The sequence below is a fragment of the Thamnophis elegans genome, chromosome 4, assembly GCF_009769535.1.
Source record: "Thamnophis elegans isolate rThaEle1 chromosome 4, rThaEle1.pri, whole genome shotgun sequence".
Lineage (NCBI taxonomy): Eukaryota > Metazoa > Chordata > Lepidosauria > Squamata > Colubridae > Thamnophis > Thamnophis elegans.
In genome coordinates this window covers 78889220-78903643 of record NC_045544.1, presented here as the reverse complement: position 1 = coordinate 78903643, position 14424 = coordinate 78889220, and positions in this window count along the sequence as shown.

Sequence of the window (14424 nt, the reverse complement as noted above, 5' to 3'; positions counted from 1 at the left end):
TGCCAAATCTGGTGAAACAACTGGCCGCTGTGATACAATAATAATAATACTTGAAACATCTTATATTTTAAGAAGGTACTTCGTTGATACCTAGGACGCTGGCAGCAAACCGTATCAACCATTAGCACCAGTCAATGGTATTTGTGATGCATTTTTGAATATTCAGTTGGCTGAGTTTCATGTTTAATGAATAAAGTATATAATAATAATGATATAGGCTGTGAAAATGGAGAACAGTATAAAAACAACAGAAACAAAGGCAGAATATAAGGAAAGCAGCTGTATGACAGAATAAATAGATAGAAAACCAAAGCTTTGCATGGACAGCACTTGAAAAAAATTGAAGGAAAATGTGATGACAACTTGACAAGGACGTGGCTTAAGATGGGAACTATCAAGAAAGAAATGGAAGGTTTAATACTGGCTGCTCAAGAACAAGCACTACAGACTAATCTCATGAAAGCGAAGATACAAAAATCCACTGAAAATTCAATCTGCCGGTTTTGCAACACAAAGTCGAAACTGTTTCACATTTAATATGTGAAAGCAGCAAAATTGCACAAACTGAGTACAAAGCTAGACATGACTGACTTGCTAAATTACTCCACTGGTCATCATGTAAAAAATACGACTTACCTGTATCCAAAGAGTCATGGGAGCACAAAGTGGAAAAAGTTACCAAAAATGAGAAGGTGAAGATCTTGTGGGACTTTCAAATACAGACAGATCGTCATTTGGAACACAGCACACCAGATATCATGGTTGTAGAGGGCTGAAGTGTACAGTTTATTGATAATACTGTACCAGGAGATGCTAGAATCAAAGAAAAAGAACTAGAAAAAAATCACAAAATATCACAACCTGGCCATCGAAAGTACGCAGCTATGGATGAAACATGTAATAGTGATACCCATTGTCATTGAGGCACTTGGTACTATGTCCAAGAATTTTATAAAACACATAAAAAAATTGCAGCTTCCTGTAATAACATCAGTGGAACTGCAAAAACTGTGCTATTAGGAACATCATATATTTTAAGAAGATACCTGGTTAATATCTAGGATGCTGGCAGCAACACATATCAACCATTAGCACCAGTCAATAAAATTTATGACACATCTTTAACTGTTCACTTGTTTCAACTGTTTCATGCTTAATGAATAAAAGAAATAATAATAAATAAATATTATTATTAATAATAATCTCAGAAGTTGGATACATTGGATTTTCACCCTATTTCTGAGAAAGAAAGTGGTTATTGCTGTTTTGTATATGTCAAAGGAAGAGGAATAAAATAGATTGAAAGTGTAGTGCAATATATTGTTAATGATATTGATGTTGATCTTGGTGTATGACAAGTTCATTCACTTCAATGGCACCATCTGTCAGTTATTTTTCTTCCATCACTGGGTATAGTATTTCCATTTGCTAAAGTGAAAAAAGGAATATGCTAATACTTTTGAGGTCCTCAATATGGAATCTGAAATAGCCAATGTGAGCACTGATATCCTTCTTAGTGCTTTTGGAGGCTCCCTGCACCATCACATTTGTTACATTATTATTTTTTAATTGGAAGCTGGTATGCTGTAAAGAAAGCACTAGTCTTCAACATCAATCTTATTTTCAAGATTGCGTATAGACTCTTATCTTGACCTACAAAAAGAATTTCAGAAAAAAAAGATTTGACAAGAACAATCCTTATACACAAGTCTGATCTATGCAATTACTAATATATTGTGGGAATTTAGACATAATATATCCTGCTAGCACTATTGGAAAACTATTTAAGTGTTGAATGGATGGTATGTTGTTCAGCTCAAAAATCACTTCAAGAAATGTTCATCAGTAGTTTGTCACCAAAGTAAGATATGCAATAAAGTTCAGTTGTGACTCTAGTACACTAAAATGTTTTTTTATTAATGACTAGATGGGGAAGTCAGGGGAAATCTTACTAAACTTGCAGATTACACAGAATTGCATAGACAGCTAATATCTACCACCAAAGAAAATTATAAAAAATATTTTGATTGATTAGGTAAAAATGCTGAATATCTTGAGCAGTTTCCCCAAGTATTGCCTTTTGATTTGAAAAATGGCATCTTATATGGAAAGTACTGCTCTTTTTTCAAAAGACATTTCCTTGTGAATTGGAGATTATTGATGAATTGCCAGAGGGATAGCTGAAGAATCATGTTGTTAAGTTTAATAGAACAGAATAAGAGAATAAGAGAGTTGGAAGGGACCTTGGAGATCTTCTAGTTCAAACTCTGTTCAAGCAGGAAACCCTAAACCATTTCAGACAAATATTAAACAGTTTACCAGAGCCTGATTCTTATTGTTTTAACAATAACAATTGCAATTGCATTAAATTCCTAATTTTTCATTTTCTCTCTCTAAACCTTTAGAAGCATTTTGAAATACTTTTAAAACCATGCACTTCATTTATAAACCTCACATATACAATACATAATGCTTACTTATTCTTAACAATGTTTTGTGGCAGAAAGTTGGAAATTGTATTGCTGAATGTATTTGAAATTGCTGGGTGATGCCAACTTAAAACATAACATTATCAGAAATGGCAGACTGAAAATCTCTGTATTTTTTGTGTTAGTTTGTTTGTTATTCTTGTGAATTTGACTCTTTAATTTTAGACAGTTGAGCGTCCACAGTTGGTTTCAGTAAAAGCTCCTTGTCCTTTGCTCATCATCTCTTCAAAGAGATCTCTTGACTACTTGAAAACAAATGAAAGGTCTAAAATTAGAGCTATCAATAGTCACTTGCAAAAGCGTGCTGAAAACAAGAGTGTCTACTCAAAGAAGCAACTGCATTGGATTACATAGATGCATATTGTGCAATGTATATCTACTGTGCATGCAAGTTTAGTTTTGCTTTGATATAGTTTTTAAATGTTGCAATTTATAGCTATTTTCCTTCTAGATGTTCACTGCAACATTAATGAATTTATTTTAGGCAAACTATCTTGCATATCTGATTAACTAAGGTATTAGTCAGATGGCCACTGACTAGGAGGAGAAGATAGAGAACAAAGTTACCAGGGATATACCCCAAAAATGTCACAGATTTTCATATGAAAATTTAGTAATGAATTATTATTTAATAATAATTATTATTATAAGTTCAATAGAATACAATGTATCTAGCAAAGATGGGAAAATTGGACATAGTTAATCTGTGTCTGCTCAGGCTGCTGCTTCAAATGTTACTTCAAAGTCCCTATTTTTCTTCTTCTATTAATGCCTCCATCTTTAAGTCAGAGTTGGACTGGCCAGCCCTTCAAACATTGGGTACCTTCAAATAAGAATTGGCTTTGATAGCCCTTCAAATGGAAAACTAGGAAATCTTATAATAAAGTCGCAGTACAGTTTGAGCTGGCTTAATTTCCACATTGATTACTACAAAAGAAGTGATGTGGTTGGACCAGAATAGTTGAGGATTCTAACTAAGAAGAACAGTTATCCTGGCTTTGCTGCATTTCCTTTTAATGGATAAAAAGTAATGGATAAAAGTCCAGACCAGATGGCAAGTGAACAAATCTTTCACTATTTAGATCTTCCAGAGAGCAGAAAACTATGACCATCACAATCTGAAAAGGTCGTTCACAGTTTATTTATTCATTTATTGTTAAATTTCTAGGCTTCCCAACTCAAATAAACCTGGGCAGTTTCACAGTATTTCCAATATTTCTTCTCCACTGCAACATAAGTTTTAGGCTGTTTTGATTATGCTGATCCACATTTATTCTTGCTCTGGTTTATCTTAGAATAGTCATCACTTTTTGGAGATAGATCAGGGGTGGGTTCCTACCAGTTCTACCTCTTCTATAGAAGAGGTTTCACCAATCTACAGTGCTGTTTAGAACTGGTTCCGGTTCTCCCTCCTCCCGCCGGTCTGCATATCATCAAGATGAAGAGCGAAAGGAGGAATTCTGGGAGTTGAAGTCCACAAGTCTTAAAGCTGTCAAGTTTGAACACCCCTGGAGTTTTTTCTAAAGGGTTAGGGGTGCAAGGGTCTTGTAACTTGACAGCTTTAAGACTTGCACACTTCAATGCCAGAGTTCCTGAGCCAACATGACTCCAGGAGGAATTCTGGGAGTTGAAGTCCACAAGTATTAAAGCTGTCAAGTTTGAACATCCCTGGGGTGGTGGTGGTTTCTAACGGGTTAGGGGTGCAAGGGTTTTGTTGACAGCTTTAAGACTTGCATGCTTCAAATGCCAGAGTTTCTGAGCCAACATTTTGGTTGCTAAGCAAGAGCATTGTTAAGTGAGTTTCACCATTTTACAAGTTGGCCCCGCCCACCCAGTCACATGGCTGACAAGCCACTCCCACCAGGTCATAAGGCCAGCAAGCCACTCCCACCTGGTCACATGGCTGGCAAGCCACTGTTCCAAAGCAGGCCACATCTACAGAAGAGGTTCTAAAATTTTTTGGGAACCCACCATTGAGATAGATCATTATTTTTTTTAAATGTTGAGAACCGTGTTAAGGCTTAGCACTTCTTTTTGCTCGGTTCCTATTTGTTTCCTAGCTGTATGAGAAACCTTCTGTTGCAGTTTCAGGGTTTTGATCTCCAAAATGAGAAGATCATTTCTAACCTTCAGGCTCACTTGTGCTGGACATATAGGTTTCAATTGTCCTTTTCCTTAATCTGCTCATTTGCATCTGCATTTGCCCATGCCTCCTCTTTCTCTTGCTTTGTTTCTTGATTCTAACCCATTTCAACCATCTTGAATCTGCAGTGACTTTTTTTAAAAATCACTGTTTGTCGTTGCTCTTATCCTTTGTCTAATTTCAGCATTGTAGATCTGTGTAATTTTACCATACTACAATGAACTCAATTCTATATTCAGCAGCAGATCTATGGCACTGGTTTATAAAATGTGTTTGGCCCATTCCTCATACCCGTCTTTGGTTTTGTTGGCATGTTATGGCAACATTTAAGCCCAAGATTGTTCCTTTGTGTTCAAATAAGGGTTGCCTGGCAACTACGACCTTTGATACTCCGCCTGGTAAAACAATCACAAATGATTTCTCTATAAATTATCATTTGTGACTTCCTTTTCTCTCCATTTGGCTCTTCTACAGCAACCCAAAAGCAGATGGCAATATTTGCCTTCAAGTAAACTTGTGACTAAATAACTTTCTATAGGTCAGCCTTTCCTAATGTATTGTCAACCATATCAACCATGTATGTATATGCCATCTGGGGATGGTGAGAACTGTGATTCAACATGTAGGGAAACCATTAGATTAGGAAAAGCTAGAATAATTCTTTTGAATTACACATCTGATTTGCAAAGCTAACTATTGTATTTACTATTGCTGTCTCTCTATGGATAATGGATGCCCTTTGAGGAGCACATAGCACATCTCAAAACAACAGTTCCTGGAATGGCCTGAACAAGAAATCACATATTGTAAGGATAACGTGCAAACTTGTTACATGCACACATGCCAATTACACTGCAGACACAGAAGGCTGCTGCATGATTCTGATACATTAGCCAAGCTAAATTGGAATGTATCAGACTTTCAATATCTCCTATTCAATGATTTATTCTTTCATAAACTAGTAAAAATATGGATAAGGTACAAATGTGGATTATTTCAGTGTGGGGCAGGCTGTCACAGAAACAAGAAACTCTAACTGTTGTCACTGAATGCTTATTTACTGTCCCACTTCCATCTTTTTGCAATGGGTCTCTGGTGAACATAGTGTACTGACCCAGAGGATGCTACCCAATTATTAGGCAACATTTGTGAATATACTAATGAATATTTTCTGGGTAAGGCTGTTCTCATGAGATTTTCTGTCCTAGTTCTAGACCAAAAAAATATATCAGTGAAATGATTTAGTTTTGGGATGCTGACTTTCGCAACAAACCCTTCTGATTAGCAGTGTGAATGGCAAAGAAGAGTTTGTACTTTAAGAGTGTAGAATGATGCCACTCTAAATATCTAAAATGTTCATTTATGCTAGGTTCTAAACATTTTTGAAGCATGGTGAATCTTAATAAGAATCTCAGACAGTGAGAGATACCTTGGAATAAACATCAAAAAATGTTATATAAAGTGAAGAATAATGTGAAGGATTCAGGATAGTTCTGTAAAATAAAAAAATGAGCCAAATTAACCAAGTTGTTAATATATCAGTTTCATTAAATGTTCTAATGCGATGTGTTAATGGAAACAATAGAATGGAGTAGCCAGGCAAGAAAAACATTTCCATTTTCAAAGGTTACTTTCTTTTACTTGATTGGTAAGTCTCTTGAATGCTTGGGATATTAGGCAAATATTTTAAGATTTTTCTATTTTTTGCAAAATAGATCATGGTAGATTGATATAAGTGACTTTAAACAATCTGTGGAAGTATATCCCATCTTTTTAAGTCTGAATCTGAAATACATATGCAAAATAGCATGTATCACTTTAACAGCCAATTTTATTTTGACCAAGGCTGCAAAGAAGCACCTGTAGGAAGCAATGCAGCCTCCTTATTTCTACTGAAAAAAACTACACTGACTTTTTTTTACTTGCTCAGCTGCTTTACTTGCAGCAATTCAGGATTCTGCAACACTTTACTTCCCCTTCCAGTTTCTTTCCAAGTGTTGCAAATGCCAGATAAGCCATGCCAGGCAAAATTGTGTTGCTTCTTTGCTCCAACAAGGCAAATTTTGTTGTCTTCATTACACAAAGTGCTTCTCTGGGGCAGATCAAAGCTGCCAAATATAGTCTCCTGTTAGAACAAGAGCCAACTTCTGGTTTGCTCTTGATAGGAATTCTGTTCTTGCTTTATAATCACTTCCCCTTTCCATTTATTCCTCCTCCTCCCCCAAACTGCTATAACGAATTGTGATGTTTTCCTAACACTGTGAAAGTTGCATTGGCGAAAATCAAAGGAAACTTTCCTGGACTGTCAGGGTATTAGGAACCATGGTGGCACAGTGCTTAAAATGCAGTATTGCCATCTAATTTGGCTCACTGCCAGAAGTTCCATCCTCATCAGTTCAAGGTTGACTCAGCCTTCCATCCTTCCCAGGTCAGTAAAATGAGGACCCAGATTGTTGGAGGCAATATGTTGACTCTGTAAACTAATTAAAAAAGGCTGGGAAGCACTGTGAAGCTGTATACAAGCCTAAATGCTATTGCTATTGGGAGGAGGTGAGAATTAAAACTACCAAAGATTCTTTTTATGAAGACTTTCCCCTCCCCCAAATCTATTCTTTGTATGCATTTTTAACCATGGGACAATGTGTAGTGGACTCTACACCTCACTGCATAATGGACTCCATTATGGCTGATCTTGATATTTGTCTTGTACTGAAATCAGTGGCAAATTTCTCTTACCTCCTTAATCAAACAATGTATGATCTTCACTTTGTTTTCGGTTGGTTCTCTTGTGCACATTTTAGAAGAAGCTACTGTGAAGGACAGCTGCACTAAGCATGGGATGTTTAATTAATGTTTAGAGAGAATCTTTTCATATTACATGTTCTTTAACATTTAATTTCATTTAACATTGCCTTAACATCGTGTGGTTACATCCAATAAATGGTTTGTGTTGAAAATTATAACAAAACATAAAAATCCATCTCTGGAGAACGTTGGATTTCAGATTGTATATACTATTCTATTTTATTGTGTTTACAGTCTCTTTGCTTTCCAACATGCAACTCTCCTTAAGCAGATCCCTCTGTTCAAAGTGAGCTTTTTACTATCCAGTTGGTACTGTACTATGAAGGAAAATATATTGGTTTTTCAGCAGTACTAGCCCTGGGCTTTTTATAAATTGAGCAGCTAAAGAGGGAAAGGAACAAGGTAGGGGAAGAAAGAGGAAAAGATCCTTCTCTCTAATGTTTCAGTCTCCAAGATTCATGATGCTCGTCAACAGCTATTTCCAGGTTTTAGACCTTCCTAATCCTTCTGCTTCCAACACACTCTGTTGTCTATTATTAAAGTGTAAAAATGATCTCTGTTGATATAGAATTGAGTGGGCACTTTGTATTATCAGCTCTGAAGTTTGCCTGGGTCCTTTATTTCAAATAATAAAAGCGCATTTCAGAGCAAGATGGTTTCTTAAAAGGTTTCAATGGACAATTTTGTGTAAAGAGGGAATGGCGATCTGGCTATTTTTATCAAAAACAGAAAGCTGGTTTTCTCAAATGAATTTTACAAGGCTAATGGGATGATGCATTTGAGACAGGCTTGTGATGGAAAGCTTGGAGAATAGGGATCCAGACTTTTGTGCCCGAAGTGCTATTGACATGGCTATCCAAATATAGAAATTGCTCTCTTCAGCATGAATCTGGACCCAAATTCATGCTGCATTTCATTTAATCCATGAGCATTCCCTATAGAAGAGCTCTTGGAAAAGGATTTCCCCTTTCTAATAAGTCAATACTGAGGTTCATGCGACTATGTACCTTTTGAGACAGAAACTGGATGAGTTTGCAGATGAAGAGAAGCAAACTATAGTTGGGAAATAATTACCGTAAAGTTATTTTCTCACGAAACAATTTAGTAGATTAGTGTTCCTCAACTTGATGTCTTCTGTAGTTGTTTAAACAACTTCCACTCTGGACAACCTCCATGGTGTACGGTCTCTTAGAATTATGGGATCTTCAGTCTATTGGTACCAATTTGGGGATAGGAGGTGAATATGTGTATGAATGCAATAACATAAATTTTGCATTAAACATTCCAGTAATTGCAGGGAAAAAATAGTATAATTGCCATTTTTAGTGGCTGTGGGATTCCTTACATAAATATGAGTGTACCTGAGAGCAGGAATCTGATGTGAGCAAAATATTAGTGAAGTAGTTGTTTTTATAACTATAACAGGAGAATATTAAAAGGAAATGCATTATAGATACAGGCAAAGCATTATAGCTCCTTAGTTATATCCAAGCTAGAGAATGGTACTCACATTTTTGTTGTGCAAATGTGTGCCTGAGAAAAAAGGCAGAAAATTAGTGATCTCAAATTAGCAATCTTTTAGTACAAAGAGCCAATATAGTAATAAACAAAAATAGGACCTAGAATAAGTCCTTCACTTTTTGTGGGCATCTCTTTGCCCCCTTGTAATCAGTTGATCATGAGGTGCTGAAGAATCACTGTCATTAAATTTGGACCTGTGATGCCAATGGGCCCCTATCCAACAACATGAAATTAAATGTGGATAAAAGCAAGATTTTATACTTAGGCAAGAAAAAATCAAAGATACAAGTACATATTAGGTGAAATCTGGCTCAAAAACAGTAACTGCGAGAGGGACCTTGGAATCCTAGTGGGCCATCACTTAAACATGAGCCAGCAATGTGCAGAATATGGAAAGAGTGCAGAGAAGAGCAACAAAGACGATTAGGGGACTGGAGACTAAAACATATGAAGAACGGTTGCAGGAATTGGGTATGCCTAATTTAATAGAAAGAAGGACTAGGGAAGACATGATAGCAGTGTTCCAATATCTCAGGGGTTGCCACAAAGAAGAGGGAGTCAAGCTATTCTCCAAAGCACCTGAGGGTAGGACAAGAAGCAATGGGTGGAAACTAATCAAGGAGAGAAGCAACTTAGAACTGAGGAGAAATTTCCTGACAGAACAATTAATAAGTGGAACAGCTTTGCCTCCAGAAGTTGTGAATGCCCCAACACTGCAAGTCTTTAAGAAGATGTTGGATAGCCATTTGTCTGAAACGATATAGGGTTTCCTGCCTAGGCAGGGGGTTGGACTAGAAGACCTCCAAGTTCTCTTCCAAGTCTGCTATTGTATTATTGTATTATTGAATCAGTCAAAAAGGTGAATACAATCCTTAGTCGTATAAACAGAGGTATAGAATCAAAATCACATGAAGTATTAGTACCATTTATAAATACTTAGTAAGACCATACCTAGAATGCTGCATCCAGTTTTGGACACCATATTACAAAAAAAAAAAAAAAGACATTGAGACTTTGGAAAAAGTGCAAAGAAGAGCAGCTAAGATTATTAAGGGCCTGGAGATAAAAAAACATACAAAGAATGGTTGTAGGAATTGGGTGTGGCCAGTTTACAAAAAAGAAGGAATAGGGATGACATGATAGCAGTATTCCAGTATTTAAGGGGTTGCCATAAAGAAGAGGTCAACTTATTTTCCAAAGCACCAGAAGGCAATGGATGGAAACTAATCAAGGAGAGAAGCAACTTGGAATTAAGGAGAAACTTCCTAACAGTGAGGACTATTAACCAGTGGAACAGCTTGCCATCAGAAGTTGTGTGTGCTTCATCACTGCAGGTTTTAAAGAAGAGATTGAACAACCACCAATCTGAAAAGATATAGGGTCCCCTGCTTGATTAGGGGTTTGGACTAGAAGACCTCCAAGGTCCTTCCAGCTCAATTCTGATTGAAAGCAGTGAAAAGAAATGCAAAACAAAACTCAGTACGGGATTGGAACAGTTTCAGATATTAAAGGAAAACTGGTGTCTCTAAATACCCATATGGAAATACGCACATGTGAGTTTTGGTCAGACTGACTTGAATATAAAGGTTTTTTTTCTCTTTTTTTTTTTTTTAGTTATGAGGCAATTTCATTTTTCTTATTCATTGCAACCTCCCTTCCTAAGGTTCACATGTGGCATAAACAATGAATTATGGAGAAGTTCAAAAGTGCATCTAAGCCTTGCAAATGTTCTTGCATCATCTAATCCTCTCCTGCTCAGAAGCATTTTATTATTGTTTGTTCAGAATAAGCACTGACAATATAATTTTAAGAGCAAGAGTGGCTTCTAATCCCAACTGACATTTCAAGGGGGAAAAAACTCAGTTCACCTCAGATTGATTTAGATCACATATGTAATCCTCTATTTGATCCTAGGCCTAGTTCACAATCTCAATTTAGCCATCAGGACGTCTATGTCTCCCACTGGCTGACATGGGAAATCAATACATCAATATTGTATATTTGGGGGAGGTTAAAGTGTATATTATAGATCAATAGGGACCTACAGTTTTGCACTGGATATATTTATTATTGTCTTTTTTTTTCAAAAAAGGAAAGACATTTCTTATAACTGGGTTAAGTTTTCAGATATTATTGATGTTTCTGAAGGAATCCTGCCCACCATGATGTGTATCAGTAGGTCTTATGCAAGAGCAGCTTTTCCACTTTTCGGTTTGCAGAATGAAAACACTTATTCCCCCATTTATCCCTCCTCCCCTTGTGAGCCACTATTAGAAAAATGACAAATAGGATGCAGGTACTCTCAGATAAGATGCTTGAAACAATTCAGAAAGAGAGATGTGATGGTTTTTGTAGAAAGGGAGTCTTCAGAGTGAATGGCAATTCAGATTCCCTTCCAACAGCCCTTTGTTTGCTTGCTCATTTTGGGTGATTTATATGAAAATCGCCTACCGCATACTGGTGTCAGGCAAGAAATGTGAAGGGGAAAAAAACCCAGAAAGTTACACACAACAGTTTTAGTTTTTGTGCCTGTATGTTCTGTTCAAGTCGGAAAGTTTTACAAAGCTTTGAATTCAAATTATAACACTGTTGGAGCACAACAGAACACACCATGACAAATAGATAGAACAAGAATGAATGAATCACATGGCCATTAAAACGCCAAGATAACCTTGGACTATACATATAGCCGTCCTTTATGGACATGGCAGATGGGCATGGAACACAAATATCTGAAATAATATTTAAAAAATTCAACTGCACAGATTCATACAAAACAAGGAGACATTTGGGTTCATTAAATATTGGGTTTCATTTTCATCCTTCTCTTAGCTGTCACTGAACAAGTTTCAGATTACTGAATTTCATTGCTACTGGCATTCATCATCATCAAAGTATATAATAGTACCTGGAAGGTGAGATTCTTTTATTGGCAGAACATTTTATATACTTTTATCCAGCAGTTCAAAATGAAGCTGAGTAGGAAGCTTCAAGCAGCATTGCCTGATGGGTCTCAATCAATAACAGACTATCCCCTACTTGTTAAGGAAGGAGGAGCATGTCTGGTCCCATGCCTGACTAGTTCAGTAACTGCTTCTTCCTACAGTTAAAAGTCTGCAGAGATTAGTCTGTACAGTTAAAAGCCTGTAGGATCTTCAAAAGAAAAACAAGAAATTCCAGTTGCCTCCTGAAAAAGCACCTTTGGGTCTTCCATGCAGTTCTTAAACTGTATGGAAAGATTTCTCCGTGGTTTCTCTTTGCATGTAGCTTCATTCTGACCTTGTTTGTATCAGTACAAGCTTGGTCATTTTTAAAGTGTCACGTCAGTCTGAAAGGTTACATGGAACACATGATGATCCTAGCAGGGCATTATAAGTTGGAGTATAACTCAATGCCTCCAAAATGATGGGGACAGCAGCTGATTTATGGATTCAGATCTTACTCAGAACCATCCATATAGTGACATCCAACCTCATTAGTGCAAGAGAAAGTGAGAGGATGAAAGAGCTATCGAAGTCTTTGCTACCAAGTCTTTGGGAAATCTTGCCACCCAGTCTAGGTCCAAGTGTTAGAAGTTCATCCAAATATAATGCACATGTGAACCAGGTTGATGGGCCACAGCCAGCAGAGGGCAGTGCTGCATAGACTCATAAGCCAGTTGACATATCGGGAAAGGCCACCCTTCTGTACTTAGGCACTGTGGAGACCTAGAAGCTCCCTCTGTGATCAGCCAGCTCAAAAGAATTACGAGCAGGATAACTTGCTGCTGCCAGTATAAATTTGATATTTAAGGTTAATGTACTGTATACGGATTTTCCATATCAAATTTTTTCCTAATAAGATTTGTGTTCCCTCTAGGCTTGCAACTAGCTACAGGCTCCTTCAACTATATACATAATGCAACATGTTCCCGGCATTTTCTTTAATATGCTGCGCTCACGAAGGGCAGAGTGTAAGTGCATGTCTTTTATCTGCTGTTTACAAATCTAAAAGGCATTGTATGGGAACATTCTCAGGTCAATATTTGCCCATATCACATTTTCTGAAAAGATGTCATCCTCTGAGTTAATTTTCCAATTCAGGAGGTTTAACCTATGAGGTTAAACAGGATGCAGAAAATCCCCAAGCAGACCAAATTACAAGCATCACTGTACCTATTTCTCGCCCACGGGCAGAAATGGGAGGAGAAAGAGAACTGGGAACATTTCCATGCTTCTACTTATATTGTTGTGATATGTCCTTATTCTCTTCGCAACACATGGAATTTATGTAAGAATACAATGAAGGAAGGAAAGAAAGAAAGAAAGAAAGAGAGAGAGAGAGAGAGAGAGAGAGAGAGAGAGAGAGAAAGAAAGAAAGAAAGAAAGAAAGAAAGAAAGAAAGAAAGAAAGAAAGAAAGAAAGAAAGAAAGATGTCAAATGGCTCGAATTACTTAGGGCTAGGTTGGTCTGGGCAGTTTTAGAAAAAAGGTCTGCTTGAATGATCAATTCACAGGCAATACTATTGCTATTCAACAATGCCTTTTCTTCCATCTTGCTCAATCAGAGCCTTAAAATCTGTGTAAAATGACTCAACTCCAATTGCTTCCTTTTGTTTTTTGAGAACATGTCAGCTCAAATGTTCATTTTCCTTGTATTACCTGTAACAGCTTATTCTTCTTTGCATTGTACTCAGCTTCGCAAGAAAATGATCAGCACAGAAGAGAAACATTGTATTCCCATCTAATCATTTCAGGTATGCATCCTGAAAACTCATTTGCTAGACTAGTAACTAAGTGTGTTATAAATTATCTTTTTTGCTTCTACCATATGGTGGTGTGGCATTCTTTGGGGTACAAAATATTAATTAAAAATACCTGCCATAATACTGTGCTATATTAAAATTATACCACTATAAATCGCAAGAATAAAACTGTCAAGCGGTGACTCAAATTTAACCCATAGTGGCCATGCTGCCATGCAGAGGAAGGAGATCTTAACAAATGGCATATGAGTTTCCTGCAGTGAATCTAAAACTTTCTACATTGTATTCCTATTTGTTTTCTTTTTCCAAACCCATCACAGTCCGAATATTAAAATGGCAAAGGCAACCATAAACAAATCAGAACAGAAAAATAAAAACTGACTGTTGGTTAGATTTGTTTTAGCTCCTGCAGGGATAGATTAGCTTCTCCTCCCCAGCCCACCAAATTCGCTTGTCTGTGTCTCTGCATAGGAAGGAAATACAGTGTGTAGCAAAGTTATAAAATAGCACATCTTTGAAGAGCCAAGGACCATCAAGTTATTTCATTAAAAATGAGGTTGAATAAGCTCTACTGATTTTGATAGTGTTCTGCAAATGGGTTAAAATACATATTTTATTTTTGGTCCCTAGTTTTGTTTTAGGATTTAAAAGCGTCCCTCTGTTTCACAATTTAACTTCTGAACACATCACATTAATGTTTGTGGAACATTTTCCCGCCTTTAC